The sequence below is a fragment of the Canis lupus genome, chromosome 32 (assembly GCF_048164855.1).
Source record: "Canis lupus baileyi chromosome 32, mCanLup2.hap1, whole genome shotgun sequence".
In the NCBI taxonomy this organism is placed as follows: Eukaryota; Metazoa; Chordata; class Mammalia; order Carnivora; family Canidae; genus Canis; species Canis lupus.
The window spans coordinates 15,480,630-15,498,991 of NC_132869.1; the positions used below are offsets into that span (position 1 = coordinate 15,480,630).

General features: G+C 45.1%; 1 long non-coding RNA gene across 13 annotated transcripts in view; it reads left to right on the top strand.

Moving 5' to 3' along the window:
- The window catches only part of LOC140622624 (uncharacterized), a 177,262-nt gene that overhangs the window by 66,350 nt on the left and 92,550 nt on the right, over positions 1-18,362 (top strand). For 7 of the 13 annotated variants that reach the window (XR_012022320.1, XR_012022316.1, XR_012022314.1 and 4 more), the window contains exons 3-7: positions 4,249-4,421; positions 5,273-5,327; positions 5,861-5,913; positions 5,997-6,114; positions 6,345-6,453. This is a non-coding gene — a long non-coding RNA (uncharacterized lncRNA). Of the gene's footprint in view, positions 1-4,244; positions 4,422-5,272; positions 5,328-5,860; positions 5,914-5,996; positions 6,115-6,344; positions 6,454-11,900; positions 13,655-18,362 lie in introns of those variants that run through there. The other 6 variants (XR_012022318.1, XR_012022321.1, XR_012022317.1 and 3 more) reach the window with 6 other exon arrangements.

The window sequence follows — 18,362 nt, forward strand, 5'->3', positions numbered from 1 at the left end:
TCTATATTCCATAGCCCTGGCTGTTTCCCTTTCCCCAGTGTACATTTACCCAAATAAATGGTCATAGGTCCCTTTGGGGAAGAGTCAGAGCAATGATAGTCAGAGCAATGCTGTGATATTACAGAGTCCTTCCTCCTGGGTATCAGGCAACCTATTCAGTGGGTTCTAGATCTGAAAATTGGCTCAAATGTGGAAACTGCATAAGGGATCATGCCTTTTGTAGAGGAGACTGTATTTGGTCTCCTGGTAGTCCATCATTAATTTCCTCTGCTGATATAAACTGAGTAGTACCCATGTATTTTGCCTTTAGATATTTGGTTTCTATTAATCATCTGTGTAACTCTCTATACCTCAGGCTTCATGACTGCTGTGCCAGCCCTGCCATTCATTACCATTACTGCAATCCTCTGGCTTTGAGCTGTTTACATCTACCATTTGTTCTCTTTTGTTTTGGGGCCCTATTATCCCCATTGCTATTAAGGAGCCTTGTTCCATAACAGCCTTGCCTACCATCACCTCTGGCCTGTAGAAGAGCAACAAAACTGAACATTTTAGCATTGGTGCCTCTCTCCACCACATTAGAGTCTTGGCAAATGGTAGGTCTTCTGGGCCTTTCTGTGGAACATAATCATTGAGCAGGTCTTCTGGCCATACATAGTATCTCAATTTCATTTCGGCCACTTCAGTCAGTCCTTAAATCCCTTCCTGCACCATTTGCCGTGATAATCCTGGCATTGCAACTTTGTTCAGGGATCATCATCTGTAATTATTAATTAATGTTCTAGGAGCCATTTTTATAGCAAGCTCATACTATCTGTTGGGGTCCTTGTCAAGGGATAAATTCTGTATCTTTGGAGACCACTTCCAAGTTGATGAACACTTTCCTATTTTAAGTTTGTGTTCCAGTCACCTTGATTAATCACCCTCAGAATCCGGTCCCATATGCACATATACTACTCTGGTATATGCTGGTACATGGTGGTGTATTTTGGCTGGGTTTGTGGCTTCCTTGAAGACATTGTCCCTTTCTTTCCTTATCAGGCCCAGCATATTCCCAGCTGGGTTATGCTGTGATTTAACCTTAGTTATAGGCCTAGTAGCAAGGGAGGTAAGTGAGGTAGATCTTATTGCCTTCTTGGGAAGAGATCTTTGCATTGTCTTCCAGGATGAGGTGGAAGGGGTAATATTAGCTCTTAATAGGGGATGGGCCACTTCTGTTGGTTCAGAAAATTCAGAGTTGTCTAGGGAGTCAAAATGTTCAGGGGCTTCCTGCCAGATGTCTTCATTGCATATCAGTTACTAGGTTTTCCCAAGTAGGGAGACCTTGCCCTGACCTTGGTGTAATAGACCTGCCATTGTTGGGCATTTGACCTTTTTTTTTTGTAATTCAGTCACTTGGACCATTAAATCTTGGCCTTGAACATTGGTTTCTTCTTTCATTGCTCTGCAGGAGATAAAGACTTCTTTGTGCTACCAAAGTGGTCCTCTGGCTTTTACACTTGGTTTCCTATTGCTTGTTAATTTACCTTAGCAACTTGTTTATTTCTAAGGAGCATCAATACCCCTTGACAATAACTACCTAATCTCATTGTCCTTGTAGTTTTGCTTGTCTTCCCTAAATTTCAAATGCTTGATATACTGCATCAATGGATGGTAAGAGATAATTTGTATATTCTCTTTCTTTTTGTTACTAAAACATATCCTATTAATATGATAGTTAGTTTGGTAGATTGGGGATCCCTGGGTGGTGCAGCGGTTTAGCGCCTGCTTTTGGCCCAGGGCGCGATCCTGGAGACCCAGGATCGAATCCCACATCGGGCTCCCTGCATGGAGCCTGCTTCTCCCTCTGCCTTTGTCTCTGCCTCTCTTTCTCTGTGTGACTATCATAAATAAATAAAAATTAAAAAAAAAATAAAATAAAAAAATAGTTTGGTAGATTGGTTTCTCAAGGGCAAGGCCATATCATATACAGTTTTATATAAATGTATAAAACTGTTTTTGAATAAATGTATATTTTAAGGGCAATGGGTTTTTAAAGATCTCTTAAGTTTTATCATAGATTACTGTCTCTATTACCTATGAGTAGAAATAGCTTAAAATCTGTTTAAAAAATCCTATAACACATTAATTATAAGAAGTCTAGCTAATATTAAGAAAGTACCTACTGTGTGCCAGGAACAGTTTGATTTATTTATTTATTTATTTATTTGTTTGTTTATTTATTTATAAAGATTTTATTTATTTATTTATTCATTCATTCATTCATTCATTCATTCATGAGAGATGCAGAGAGAGATTGAGGCAGAGACATAGGCAGAGGGAGAAACAGGCTCAATACAGAAAGCCCAATGCGGAACTTGATCCCGGGACTGCAGGATCATGCCCTGAGCTGAAGGCAGATGCTCAACCACTGAGCCACCTAGGCATCCCAACTTTTTTTTTTCTAAGATTTTATTTATTTATTTGACAGAGAGAGAGCACAAGCACAAGCAGGGGGAGTGGCAGGCAGAGGGAGAGTGAGAAGCAGGCTCACTGAAGTTTAATGCAGAGCTTCATCCCAGGACCCTGGGATCATGACCTGAGCAGAAGTCAGACACTGAATTCACTTAGCCACCCAGCACCCCTATGTGCCAAGAACTTGAAGGGTATTCACTCGTTTAGTACTCCTATCAGCCCCATGAGGAGGTTACTATTCTCATTTTTTTAGATGAGAAATAGGAGTTACAGAGTGGTCATCATATCCCCAGGGCTACACTTATTCTTTTTAAATTTTTTTTCTTAAAGATTTTATTTATTTATTCATGAGAGAGAGAGAGAGAGAGAGAGACAGACAGAGACCCAGGCAGAGGGAGAAGCAGGCTCCATGCCGGGAACCCAATGCAGGACTCGATCCTGGAACTCCAGGATCAGGCCCTGGCCTAAGCCAGGCACTAAACCGCTGAGCCCCCCAGGGATCCCCATTTATACTATATTTTAAATAAAATTACTCAAACTTTAAAAATATATATCTTCTTTAAAAAATATGGAGTGAGCTGAGAATATTTTCAACTGACGTTGTTTTCAAAAAGTCTATATTGTTTGTGGAATTCTTTGGTTAGCAGTATAAAAGCCAGATTGAAAACAGACCTCATACAACATAGAAAAGATACCTGTGAAGTTTTGGGCTCAGTGTAGTTATAGGTCTAATTAAGCGTTTTTTTCAGTCGAAGGCACAGCTCTTGCGTCATTGGTTGCTTGACTTAGAGACAACGTGATGTGTAGTACCCAAGAGGGATGACAGCCACCTCCCCTTCCTTTCATTAAAGCCCAAACCTGCCCTCATTACCTCAGGCCTTCTCTGTGCCAGCTTTTTAACATAATCACGGTATCACTTAATGCCAAGCTGATCTGGGTCCTGCTAATAGGCATTCGGGAATGGTGATTAGGACTTAGTGCATGGTTCTTATTCAAAGAGGACTGACCCAGCTATCACATGCTATAAATACTGCCCTGACAGAAGCTTGAAAATTGGTTCTGGTTGATTGTCTTTACATGGTGCTGTGACTCATTGCTTAATTTCTTCCTGATGCTTTTGCCATAAAGGTTCGATAGCCTATAATTTTTATAAAAGATATATTTAATTCATGGTGTTAAAAAGGGTTTCAGGTAACTAGTCACATTTGTAGGACATCATTGCTAGGATAGCATTTGTACTTAATATCCTTTATTTTTATTTTTTAAAGATTTTGTTTATTTATTCATGAAAGACACAGAGAGAGACAGAGAGAGACAGAGACACAGACAGAGGGAGAAGCAGGCTCCATGCAGGGAGCCTGATGTGGGACTGGATCCTGGATCTCCAGGGCCGAAGGTGGCGGTAAACCACTGAACTCTCCCCCCCCCTTCCCCCGGGCTGTCCTATCCTTTTAAAAACAAAAACAAAAACAAAAACAAAAACAAAAAACAAAAAAAACCCAAGCATAATAGGTTTAGTTCATCTGTCATTTTTATCAATAACAAATACATTGAATACCTATTATGTGAGAGGCACATAAAATTGATCCTGTGTGCTTCCCTTCTCCATCCTTTCCCCCATCCCTGCCAGCTTCTATGTACTGTACTCATTTGTAAGAATTTCTATTAGATTGGTCTCCTGTTTCTCATACTATAGGCAGATAAAACACACTTTGTGTTAGATCCCAGAACAGAAATAATACTGAAAGTATTTCTAATACTTATGTTTTTTTTTTTTTTTGCAACATGAGGCAGAGTCTAAGCACATGCTCCATCCAGTCCACTGCCCTCAGCTCTTATACACACCATAAATGCTGATAACACTGATCACTTGCATCGGATGCCACTGTGGACATTCAATCTTCTAGCCAGTGTCCTTCTGCTCCCAATTCTACACTCCAACCCAAAGTTCCACTATCTTAACAAAGGTAAGCTCTCTGAAGACAATATTCGCTCACAGTTTGGAGGCTGGAAGTTACAATTGAGGTGTCAGCAGGTTTGGCTTGAGGCTGCCCTTCTTGGCTTGTAGAGAGCTACCTAATTGCTTTGTAGCTATATGATCACTCTAGCTTTTTTATGTTTAGTGTTTGCATGGTATATTTTTTACATCATCTGATTTTACCTTTGGTATCTTTCTCTTTAAAGTGGATTTCTTGTTACTCTACCATGGCTGGAAGCAGTTGTCTCCCTCATACTTTTCTGAACTACTTTGTTCTTTCCTGTAAATGTCTTTTCTTTTTAATCAGCTAGACTTTGATTTTTGTGGTTTGCAATCAAGAACCTTGGTGTTACGATACTGCTACTGGGAGCAGACTATAAACAACCAATCCTCAAAGGGAGTTGAGGGATACAGGCTCGCTCTTTGGGGGCAAAAGTTGGTAAAAATCCCTTTATATTAGGAGATGGTCTTCTGGGTGCTCAGGGCATGCAGTGGTGAAAAGAATCCCTTATTATCCCCTGAAATGAATATCTCACTGAATACCAAACTTAGAGAAATAAAATGACTCCTGGGATTGAGGGGTATGAAGGGAGTAGGTAATTTAAAACATTATGGGATGGCCGGACATAGCCAGACCTCACAGGAAGGGAGATAAGGGAGTAAATATCCCTTATGACCTTCCTCGTGAACTTGTCTGTTGTGCTTAAGGATCTCCATTTCTCTGATTTGTTATATTTTGAGTAATTTTGGATTATATCATGTACGTTATCAATGTAATATTGTAGAGACTCTGAATGCTCTTTTTCATTTCCTCTAATGAGTCACGTTTTTTCATTCCAGCACACTTGATTAGATACGAGCTCCCAACTCTGCTTTTCTCTAGTTCCAAACTCAGGTCAGTTCTGATCTTTTACCTTTAGGTGAGGTACTTCAAGGCTGTTCCTTGCATACATGGCTCTGGAGTCAGCCAGACATGTAAGGAGGCAGAATTTGAGTATTCCCTTTCTGGTTCTTTTCCTTCCCAAATTGTTTCTTTATCCAATGGCTACAGTTACCCTGGACTCAGTACTCTGATTCCCTGGGCCAAAAAAGTGGCAATTTTCTACACATGCTTGATGCTTTATATATGCTGACTGAGCCTCCCTTCAGGTTATAAGAGAAGCAGCAAAATGGAGGACTTATTCCATGTAATGCCCCCTCTCATGCATCTCATTCTCACTAGAATCTACTTCCCTCCACTGTCTTGTGCCTTCATGTAGCTGCTTCTTGTATATGTCTGTATTTCAGAATATCTATCTGTGGAGGGTTTATTCCATGTGGAATATGCAGAGGTTTCTCCTACATGGAGCAGGATGTTTCCCTGGCTATTACTAGAAACTCAATCCTTGTCCTAAAACATCTCTTTGTTTTTTCTCTTCGTGTTTCCAGATGGTCCCTATTAACACTATTATGGTTGCAATGAATCCTTCAAATGCTTTCAGGTTGGTGGTAAAATTGGGGTTCCCGCATGTTACATGTGGAAGGGGCATTAAAGATTATTTAGCAGAACCTCTTCATTGTGCAGATGAGAAAACTGAATCTCTAGGAAGCAAGTCCTATGATGCTGGGGAAGATGAGCCAGAGTGATCTGTGAGAGATACCCGAGTTGGCCAAGTGGAGACGCATCTTCTCAAGACTGAAAGGTAATTTGTGAAACTGGCGGGGAAGAAACTTTCTTTGGTGTCTTTTTTGCAGCAGTGATAAGGATATTACAGATTCAGAAGCTTGAAATGAGTAAGAAAAAGGATTTCTTTGGAAATCTTGTCTGAAACTGCCATAAATTTTAGAAACATCCAGTTGGAAAACACATCAAACATGTCTTTTCTGAAGCAAGTTGTCACATTTCATCACCATGGCTGGTTTTCTATTTCAGTCTCTGTCTCCTGAAGCAGCTGTGTTCACGCTGAAGAGAGGCTCGGAGCTTGAGACAGACGATGACATGTGTTGCCTCCAGTGAGGAGCCTTTACCAAAAGGCTTAAAGGTTCTCTTAGTCTTTGTTTGCTTGTCTGTTTGAATGAGAATATACAGACTTCTCCCTAATGTCCTCCTCCTTCCCTCATCTCTCCTTTCTCTCCTACTCCATCCCACTGACAACATTTGGAAAAGATGACCTCAGTCGAGTCTCCTACCAGTAGTCACTCTTTATGTCAAAATTGAATCTTGACACCTTATTTATCCACTCACCTCCGTGGATTAGATGGTTAAAACTTCTTAAATTTACACTTTCTGGGTTTTCATAGTTGCTGTCGTTTAAACTCCAGAATCATAAAAGTAAGTTAAGGGAGTAGGGGAAAAACTGAAGCAAAATCAAGCAAAAAACTTGGTGGGTGGGTGTGGCATTTGAACATAGCATCAAACACAAGCACCTCGAAGTAGAAGTGTATAAATACTTGGTCCCTAAATTACATACATTTGATACAGATTGCGGGAGATTGTATCTTGAAATAGAAAGAAAAGCGGATTTTTAAAAGGTAACTTCATTTATATTTGGCAACTTTGTATTTGGAGCTATACTCCCCTCCCTGGCTCAGGGACTAGTGCGTGAGGGGTAAGACGCTGTCCTGCTAGCACTCTTGGGACTTGAAAGCCATTTGTTCCCAAGGATGGCAGCTTTCAACAGCCAAACAAAAGCACTCAATTCTTTTTTAAATGAGTAAAGAGGGAGCGGATTCATAGACCTGGAAGGATGCATTTCCTCATACATAAGCACCACAACAGAAGACTCTATGAAGTGTCTTCCTGCTCTGAGAATGAAGGCCCTCTTAGTAATGTGGTGAGATTTTTCAGATTCAGCATTTCAGTTGAATGCAGCGTGTTTAGGAGGCATTTACTGTAGGGGTCAGCACCCAGTGGATGCACCCAGGTGTTTATAGGGTGGATGAGCAGTGGAGTAAATATATACCTTACTGTCAGCCCATAATAGCATCTTGTGGCTGCTTTCCTGAGTTGGGGTTCACACCAGTAACCCCACAGGTACAAGTCTTTTATTTGGAGATCAGAAGGTGAAGAAGTAGCAATTGGACATAAAATGGTTTTCTCTGAAATCAGTTATTAAAAATAAGCTGTTGCCATCACTATCTTTTTCACTTTAAATGGAACTGACACTATGACCAAATAATTGGTGGTAATTACAGGCCTGGTGTCAGATTTAATAAACCACTCAAACCATAAATCCTCTAAAGATATGGTTAGTTCTCTATCATAAGATAGGACTTTCATATCCTTTAACACCTGATTACTGTTGCTTGTATTTTTCTTCGATATATTTCCTGCCTTTTTAATAAAGAAGCTGTCATTTCTAATAAAAATTGAAAAAAATCATCCAGGGAAATAATACAATTGATGGGTATCACAGGCTGAGACATACTGAATAAGTCCACCTCTTTAAAAACTTGCAATAAAATTTTGACCCTAAGCTGGAACTTGGGTTGAGATTATAACTCACTGCGTGAAGTGAGAGGATTTCTCATTTCTGAGGTTTCTTAGTCTGGTCCTCTTGTCTCTGGAAGGCCTCTTCCCTAGAATGAGTAGTGGCTGAGTAGAAGCTGAACACCCTTTCTACTCCTTGGGGAACAGAAGCACATTCCTTCTTTTTGGCCCATGTGATAGAGTGAATTCACAATATATTACACATTTTTGTGTTAGAATTCTGTACATCCATGCCCTTTATCATGTGACTTTGCAGTCTCTCCCATTAAGGTGAGGAGAGCGTATTTCCCTATTGATGTTGGGACTGGTCATACAACTTGTGGCTTGCTTTGGCTCATGGAATATCTGTGGAAGTGGCAGTATGCTGGTTTAAAGTCAGGGCCTCAGGAGGCATCAGGTATTTCAGTTTATGCTCTTGCACTGATGACGTACATGAGATAAACATGGCCATCTAGCTTCTGATCCAAGGAAGATGAGAGACTCATGGAGCAGATCTGATCCTGACGGATTTGCAGTCTGAAGCAGAGCTACTCCAGCTGACTTGTAGTGAGCCAAGAAAGTAAATGCTTGTCGCTATAAGCTCTTGGGTTTTGGGGTGGTTTGTTATATAGCATTATTGTGGCAACAGTTGACAGTTACAGATCTCTAGCAAGGTAGGGAATGAGCCTGTGACCTAAGGGTGGCTGATCAATTGCTTTTGAATGAGCACTTAGAATGGAATCATGGGAACTGCCCAATACAAATTTGACCCCAAAACTCCATTGGTTTGTCTACTGGCCAATTTTGAAACTCTGGAGTTCTCACAGGACCTCAGAAAACGTCGTCTTAGCAAATTCTCACGGACCTGGACAATCTCTGTAGACGCCAGGGCAAGTGGACTGAGGTGTCATACGTGCAGGCTTTCTGGGACCTCTGCTCTTGTCCCTCCCTCTGCTCCCCATGCTCTAGCACTCAGGTCCTTTTGGCCCGGCGCCGCTGCCTCCCTCCCTTCAACCTATTCCCTCAGCTCCAAAAGCCCCCGAGTCCTTTCCCCCTTCCCCTCCCTTGGAGTCTCCTGAGACCTTGGCCTGTCCACCTACTGGGGAATGCCAGCCCTCCCCCTGCCTATCCGAAACCCCCTGCCCCCTCTCCTTCTCCTCCTGCCTCCCAGCCACACACTTCTTTACCGTTTCTGGCCCCCAACCGTCACCCCCTACCTCCCCTCCAACCTCCCTTCCGATCTCCAGATCTCCACGTGCGCAAAATCCCACAAGGCCTCCTCCTCGCCCGACCTGGCCTGCCCCTGCGAGAGGTGGCGGGTGGCGGGAGCTGGAGGGGCCGTTCGGGGCCACGCTCCTTTCTCGCTCCAGGACTTTTCCCAAATTGAAAAACGGCTGGGCTCTTACTCTGCTAACCCGGGAAACTATGGCCAGGAAGTCCGTATTTGGCGCAGGCCTGTGACTTGACTTGGCCCGGTTTGCGCGTAGTCCAGGCCCCGCTCGCAGGAGGAGAGGTTGCGTATTCAGGTGCTGCCCCGGAGCACGCGCGAGGGCCGGGCCGATGCCGGCGGCGGTGGGTGCTGGGGCGCCCGCCCTGGGTCCCCGCGCGGCTCCAGGCTGGCCAGGGCGAGCGCACGGCCACTGCCTCCTCGGGGCGCACCGGCCCGCGGCTCCGACAAACTCCGGTCGCCGGGCAGGACCCAGGGGAAAACCCTGCAGTTTTCCTTAATAGGCTCCCGAGGCCGAGGCCGTAACCCAGCGCCTGCCTCGCGGCGGGGCTAGTGTCTGGGCGACCGTGTCATCCCGTGTCATCCCTCAGTCCTCCCGCATCGCCGCCGCAGGTCCTCCAACTCCCATTCCCTGCCAGGTGAAAGGGCATTTAAGGTCTTTACCTCCCGAGGGGAAGCGGCTGAACCTCAGGCAGGCCAGGCTCCAGCCAAGGTCCAAGTCCAGAGCCCCGCCTTGGTGGCGCCCTGCGGCCCGCGGGCTCCGGACGCGCAGAAAGGGGGACCCCCCCGCCCCCGCCCCCGCCCCCCGCCGGGGCTTGCAGCGAGGGCCGCTGGGCCCGCGAGGTCCCAATCCCGAGGAGCCAACGCGGCCGCGCCCCACTGGAAATCCGCCTGCCCGGTCTCGGGGATCCCCGGCGCCTCCACGCGGAGGAAGCCCTGAGCCCAAGTGCAGCCAGTCCGGCCTCCCAACGGCGACTGACGGGCCCAGACTCGCACCCCCTCCCCCAGGCCGAGCCCAGGGTCCTGCCCGCGGTGGCGGTGGCGGTAAGTCCTGTTGGACGGGGCGGCCCACTCCGTTCTGCAGGAGCGGCGGTGGGAATTGATGGCACCTCCTCCATTCCACGGACCACCCCACTCCTCTCCTGCAGCCTGGATGGGTTCCCCTTCTCCATTCCTCCCTTATAATCCCTTCCCGCCCAGCTCCTCTCCTGGGCTGGGATATCCTACACAAACTCCAGGCCACCATTTGTCTTTCTCCTTCAGGTCCCCGTGCAAGGCTATAATTGGAGCCAACTGGGGTTGGTCTGCCTGGAGACAGACTTTAAGGAATATTCCCAAGCAGCTGCCAAAACTCCCTTTGTTTCGGGGGAAATTCCCTGTCTTCTCAGGTCCAACGTGGGCTGCCTGTTCCCCCTTGTTGGTGGGAAAACATGGGTCCGCTCCTCTGTGGGAGCCGATGCGCTCTAGAACCAGGAGCCCTTTCCCTGCCTTCTGGCAGCACCTCCCTCTTCTGCCTCCCCCTCTCCCTCCCCCTCCTCCTGTTTCTGCAGCACCCCGGTAGGGCCTGCCTAGCTGGCTTCTAGGCCATCCTCGGTACCTCAGGTGCAGGGGCTCCTCCTCCCCTCACCATCCAGGAGCAAGAAGAGCACCCCCTGGACTTAACACTGCCCACTCCAGATTCCCCACCAGTGTCTCAGGTAAAAATTGACAATGGGTAGCAAATTGATTGACTTTAATTGACTTTAAGTGGATCCAGGTGGGACATAGTAGGTACTTAAACTAAATTTGTTGGTTTAACTAACATAGGTCTTGAAAATTATCACTACTAAGCCTGAAAATTTTATTCTATTGAGGTTTATTGAAGGTCATATAAGCTCTGTTATCTCTTTGCAAATTGTTAGTAAAAAACAATGGCTAAAATGATGGTTAATTGTCTGTTTCCGAGTTTCATAGGTTGTTAAGATACCTTTCAAAGTCTTTGGTAACCTGAAACCTTAAAGTTAGGCTTGGATGATAAATGGGATTAAATTCATTGGACATCTAGGTCTTTTCCAAACAGGATAAAGTGCTGAAGCATTGATTAATGGACATCAGTTTGTGCTTTTGACTTCTGATTGCAAAGGAACGAAGGATATTCGAATCTGTTGGTGAACATGCTTTGTACTTAACTGTTTCATAAATTTGCCGTCTAAAGAGTTCTGGTGTGACAGTTCAAAATTTGTTACTCCTTAGTTTTCACTGGAGACTAAGGCTTCTAAGAGTGAAAAACTCTGCTAAATAGAATTAAGACTAATGGGAATAAGGGAGGCAACTCTGTATGTAGAAAAGTAGAAGATGTGTAAGAAAAATATAAGGAATGGGAATATATTTCTGTTCAAGGTAAAAGAAAGCAATTTTGTCCTAAATGAGACTGACTGGAAAGAAATGGCTTGGGACAAATTCTGAATGCAAAGGAAGGTGTAGAAGGTAGAAGGTTTGTGAAGGGAAATCCTTGGAAAGGAATTTTAGGTGTGGTCAGGACAGACTAAGATAGAAGTGAATGGAAATACATGGATACCCATGTATTGGGTAAAGAAAGTCTGCTTTCTATTCAAGAGTTTTCTTGATTTGTTGGTCTGCTCTTGATAAGAAAATCTAAAGGGGTGTTTTCTCTTAGCCTGCCCACAAAAACCAGTTTCTATGTTTTGCCTTTTATCAGGTCTTTAATCCTATTTGGGTGTGTGCTTTAAAACTTTCTAAGTTTTTTTTTTTATTTTTATTATTTTTTATTTATTTTATTTTATTCATGATAGGCACACAGTGAGAGAGAGAGAGAGAGGCAGAGATACAGGCAGAGGGAGAAGCAGGCTCCATGCAGGGAGCCCGACGTGGGATTCGATCCCGGGTCTCCAGGATGGCGCCCTGGGCCAAAGGCAGGCGCTAAACCGCTGCGCCACCCAGGGATCCCACTTTCTAAGGTTTTAACAAACTTCTCCAAACCGCCCTAAGTAACCAAGCTCACACCATACACGCACAGGAACAACTTCTCCAAACCCACCTACAGGCTAATCCAGCTCAGGACCAGGGCCCCTTCTCCTGGATAAAACTTCTCCAACAAGGCACTTCCCTGGCCAGCCTTTCCCGTACGGGCAGTCCGCCCCACTGTTTTATCTGTGGCGCTTTGGGCAAAGCCCCCCTGGTGGCGGGTCCCCTCCTAATGCATTTAACTGCACCACCACCCACACCTCCGGGACATTATCCCTCTCTCGGTGACATTCCCTTATTCACTGACCCTCTCAACCACCAATTCCCTTTCTGTTCTTCCACCCCTAACTCTTCCCTCTGCAACGTCACTCTGTCAATGTTACCTCTCATCACGCTCTTATTGGCAGTTTCTTCTGGAGCAATGGCCCCCTTTCCAAATCTCTCCATGCCTCTGCCTCTCTCCTGTCTGCCTGTCTCCCCGGTTCCCCGATTAACCCTCTATAGTCAGGCGGAAGTAGCCCTCCTCGCCAGGCCCCCCGAAAAGCAGAAACGAGTGATCTTTCTCCCACTAGTTATCGGGTCTCCCAGGCCTCAACCCTGGTGGCCACGGAGTCGGGGACGGGGGTCTAATCCACTCCGCAGATGCCACCAGGGGCCCATCTGAAAGGCTCCCAATGGCCGAGGCCCGGCGGAGTCCCTGGCTTCCCTCCCACGCCAGGGAACCCGAGTGGCCCGGCCGGCCCTGCAGAACCCACGTGCCCGGGGCCTCCTCACCGCAGACAAGGGCCGAGCCTGCCTGTTTCTCACCGAAGAATGCTGTGACTACATCAGTGAAACAGGAACGGATCCGCCAGATGTCTCGAGTATCTGTCAACCAACTCCTCCTACACCCCTACTCCTGCTTGCCCACTCCGGGGGACCCCACGATGCCCCCTACTCAGCAGGAAGTAGCCAGATCTGAACCGATGCCCTATAACAACAAAAGGATCGGAATGTTGGGCTGCGGGATCAAGGGGGTCGGGAGGCACCAACAAAACGGCGGCGGACCCCCACGTTGTTGCCCCCACCTCAGAGCTTTCCCATCACCAGCAGACCGCCTGGGGACACGTCTTTAGGGGGAGACAGGACCTATGCAGGAAACCTGAACCGGACTTTGCCCAGACCCCACATAAGGACATGGGCAGTTACTGCCTCATGCTGTTTTCACCAGTAAAATGCCTAATACCTATCACCCCGGACAGACACACAACCCCCTTCCCCTCCCCTCTTTTTTTTTTTATTTTTTATTTATGATAGTCACAGAGAGAGAGAGAGAGAGAGGCAGAGACACAGGCAGAGGGAAAAAGCAGGCTCCATGCACCGGGAGCCCGACGTGGGACTCGATCCCGGGTCTCCAGGATCGCGCCCTGGGCCAAAGGCAGGCGCCAAACTGCTGCGCCACCCAGGGATTCCCCCCCCTCCCCTCTTAAAAAGCCGGCTCGCCCTCCCCTCCGCGCGACTTCCCCACTCTTTCCCTCTCCTGCGGGCCGGGCCGTGGAACCTCGCCCGAGAGCCTGTCCCATTAAAAGCCTGTTTCGACCAACTTTTGCCTGGCCTCTCTATTTCATTTCACTACCGATCAGATTAAACCTGACATTACTGAGTTAGTTAGGCAGCATGGCAGGGAGGGTTTAGGGTTGCAAAGCCATGGTCAATTATTGGGGCCAATGAGTGCTGGTGGTGGGTCCCGAGTGGATTGTTCTTATGGTAGGGTCCTCACTGTAGCTCACTGCCCTTAGTGTTCAGCCTAGTGTTGTTGCCAGGCTTTCTATAGCTCTTGATCATTCAGTATCCTTTGGGTAAATTCCCTTTCTGCTTAGGTTTGCAGGGATATATGTTACATATTTGCAACCAAGAACCCTGACTAGTACTCCATGAATTGGGAAGGAACTTGGTTTTCCCATGATTATATATCCCCTTTGCATGGCTTCAGTATAGTATATGTAACGCAGTCCTGGATTGTCTCCTAAAACCCTCCTTATGCCTCTATGCAGAGAATAGCAGTGTGGTTCGGAGCTCTCATTTCACAGTACAGGGTTTGCTCTCTTTAGACAACTGACTCTCTTGTTGAGCAAGCCATTTAACCTCTCTGAGCCTTAGATCCTTGTGATAAAAAGGATACCACAAAACATTTGTGTGCAGCTTAAAGGCATTTAAAATAATGTCTGTTCCATGAGAAATTGTCAGCAAGTACTAGCTGTAAGTAGTAGTAGTAGGAGAGATGATGAGGATGAGATGCTGCTGCTGCTAATATCAGTATTACTGTGTGAGAGAATAATTATCTATGACTCTCCTCTTAAGTCATGCAGATGTAAATGGTAGAGTTAGGATCTACTCTATTCTCCTGGCTTTCCATAGTTCCAAAGCTTTGTGATTAAACATAATGCAGTGGCTCTGAACCTTTTGTCCTGCATGGCTCATGTCTACAGCACTCCCAATGGCCTTGTCTAGAATTTGAAGATGCTCTTCCTATACTGTACTGGGGTGGTCATGTTTAAACCTATGTCCATTTTGGTGAACATTAGTAGCTCATACCTTACCTCTGTTTCTCTCTACTTAGATCCCTGCATTTTTCCTATATCCATTTCTATATCCTCATCCGAGAATTTCTGCATGGTGAGCTGCTGCTTCTGATGGAAGTTATGCTGATGGAAGTTTGTGTGTTATATCTCCTAGGGCTTGGGTGGGTAGGAGACTGAAAATGATAATTAAATAATCTAGTTGGTACTACAAGGTGGTGTTCTGATGGTAGTAGTGGAAGGTTTTTCTTGAGCAAGCATCCAGGAAGATGCAGCCGTGGAACCAAGAGGCAGCAGAGGAAAGTGCCGAGAGGGCTCCAGCATTTTGAGATGGAAGAGTCAGATATATCTCCTCCTTCTCCCCTTCCTCCTCCTCCTCCATTCGCTTCTTCTTCTTTTGAGAGAGAGCGAGAGAGTGCGAGTGCATGTGCGGGGGAAGGTGGAGAGGGAGAGAGAGGATCTTAAACAGGCTCCACACCCAGCTTGGAGCCCAACACAGGGCTCAGTCTCATGACTCTGAGATCATGACTTGAGCTGAAACCAAGTGTTGGATGGTTAACCGACTGAGCCACCCAGGTGCCTCTTCACTTGTTTTCTCTAAGACTCTCTTGTTCAAGAATGTTGCGGGTACCAAAGCAACAACAGATACCATAACAGATGAGAAGCTTAGCCCCAGACTCCAGAAATGTGAAATATCACTTACTTTATATCATATAATTCAGTCATTCTTTCTCTGCTAGATAATTAATTCAGCCATTCTGAGGGTTCTCCAATTACAATGCCCCCCACCCCTGGCCTCTGTCTCATGGATTTGGTTCAATGTTTCATGTATTACTTAGTGCCATGTTTGGGACATAAGGAGAAACTGCAGGACCTCTGATGATGGGTCATCTGTCTTTAAGCTGAGACGTCCTATGCCTTTGTCCCTATATCGTTTCAAGTGTTGGGATACTATTGCTTCCTAAATATTCTGGGGCTCTGAAAGTCTTTGTGAGTCCAGGGTCTGTACCTAGGGTGTCCTGTACCCACAGCACTTCCTAGCATGTTGCTTATTCCCTGACTGTGATGCCAGGAAATGGAGTCTGGATCCTTGTTGATTTAGCACACAGCTCTCTCTTTTCAGTCTTCTTGAATTTCTATTCCTTTTCTAGTCTGGGGAGAGTCTTGTACTTGCTCTTGTACTTTCCTTCCTACATCCTCTGGGAACTTGTAGAATTCTTCAGGAATTATTCTATTTTTTGAACCACATGTCTTCCTTGGGCATTGAGCAGAGTTCTGCTACTAGCTTGAATAAGGGAAGAGGAACTATGAGGAATTCTCTATACTCATTGATTAAATATCCAAAGATTTTCTAACAGCATGAGCAAATTTGAATGTGATACTCTGAAATTTAGTGTGAGTCAGCTCTATTACTACCAGTCAGTTTCTGGAGAAGTCAATTTGCTATTCTGTGCCTCAGTTTCCTCATTTGCAAAAAGTACTCCAACTCCCTAAGCTCAAGACACTGTTATGAGGATGAATGGATTAAGAGATACTAAGTGTTTTGAGAAAAGAAAAAAAATGCTACTACAGATACCTGAAATTAGTAAATGAAACCCTCAGGACTCATAGGAATGCTGAAATATTTTGTATTGGCTATAGTATTTTGATGTTGAATTTGTGGAAAAATATAATCACTGAGGAGAGGGTGAGGGAAGTGAAGAATGAAAACAAAACCTCATATGAAAAGATAATAATGATGTTTCTCATCTCAGAATCATCTCCAAATTGCCTGTTTTCCTCCCATCAAACAATTGATGGGCAATGAGATTGTGCTTATTTGCAGTTAAAGCTATTGCAATGTTGACAATTAAATGTACAGCGGAACAGAATAATGGAGCAGTCCCGTTTTATCACCAGTGTTAGCCATTTTCTCCACAGGGCACAAAAAGCTTGTGGGAGAGCACTGAGCTCTGCATGATTTGTATGTAAAATGTATCCTCTTTGTAGCCTGGAAGTGCCTCAGTGGGGTCAGAAGTTTGTGTTGGGTCATAGTGGATCTGCTGGTCATTGCAGTCACTCACTGATAATTGCTCTGGCCTTCATTCACTCCTGTCCTCATTTCTTTGATTTGACGAAGAAATTGACTTAGAAGAGTCTTTCATGACTGCTATCAGCCTCAGGGTGTGAGAGTTTTCCACCTTTATAGCCATTGGGTTCAGAGATTTCTCCACCAGTGACCTTGAGACTATAGCTTTTCAGTTTAGAGACTAATAATGGCCAGAAATGCAGCAACAATAATGAAGAGAAAGTACAGCAGATACTATTGATGCCTTGCCCCTACCCCTCAGCTTACCTGGGTTCATCAGCTGCTGTGGGACACAGTTACTTCCTACTTGTAGCACCCGTTTCTCTTTTGCTGTGCCTGAAAATTTGCTTTGGTGCTGCTCAAATTTGCTTCACCATTGTAGGTCAGCCTGGAAATATGTGTGTGATAGTTTCATTCTCAAACAATGGGGCATCTCAATCAGTAGGGGACAAACCAGTGGCTTCTTTTAATGCAGTAGTTCTCAAAGTGTGGCCCCTGAACCAGCGATATCAGCGTCATCTGAGAACTTGTTAGAAATGCAAATTCTTGGGCCCCATCCCAAACCTACTGAATGGGAAAGTCTGAGAATGGAGCCCAGCAATCTATGTTAACAAGCCCTCCAGGAGATTCTTCTGTGTCCTCAAGTCTGAATACTGTTGCTTTCATGGGATGATTCTAAGGTGGCTTTCATGCATTTTCTCAGTCTAGATGGGCTTGAGCCACTAATACATCCTTTATTGACTCTTCTTCCTTCCTGGTCTTGCTTTGCCCACCTCCTTATTTTTACTTCTGAGGATCATCTCCCAAACAAACTACTGCATCCAAACCCTTTTCTTAGGGTCTGTTTTAGGGACTTACAAATTCAGGATGAAAACCACCATGTGGTGAAGGTTTGCCATGTGTTAGGTGTTTTTTTTTGTTTTTTTGTTTTTTTTAAAGATTTTATTTATTTATTCATGAGAGACACAGAAAGAGAGAAAGAGGCAGAGACACAGGCAGAGGGAGAAGCAGGGTCCATGCAGGGAGTCTGATGTGGGACTCGATCCCAGGTCTCCAGGATCACGCCTTGGGCCAAAGGCAGGGGCTAAACTGCTGAGCCACCCAGGGATCCCCCAGGTGCTTTATATATATATATAATCTCCTTTAATCCTTCCAGATATAGAAGCCAAGGCCTAGCAAAATGAATTTATTTGTCTAGAGTTATTGCTTGTATGTGCTAGTCATCATTTGTTTACATCTCTTTCTGACTACAAAATGCATACACACACTGAGGACTGCAAAGCCAAACAATTCATACATATACTGAGTTAAGAGGATGAAATTTGGAGTCAAATTTTTGTGTTTATTTATTTTTTTAATAAAGACATTTTCAATTTATTCATGGAGAGAGGCAGAGACATAGGCAGAGGGAGAAGCAGGCTCCTTGGGGAGCCTGATGTGGGACTTGATCCTGGAACTCTAGGATCACGCCCTGAGCCAAAGGCAGAGAGACGCTCAACCACTGAGCCACCCAGGCATTCCAATTTTTGTGTGTTTAAAAGCCAATTTACTATGTCATAATTATATAACCTTGGGGAATTTTCTTCACTTCTCTGAATCTCAGTTTTTTTTTTATCTGCACAGAGATAAGCATAGCCACCTCATGGTAGCACTCACCATAGCAT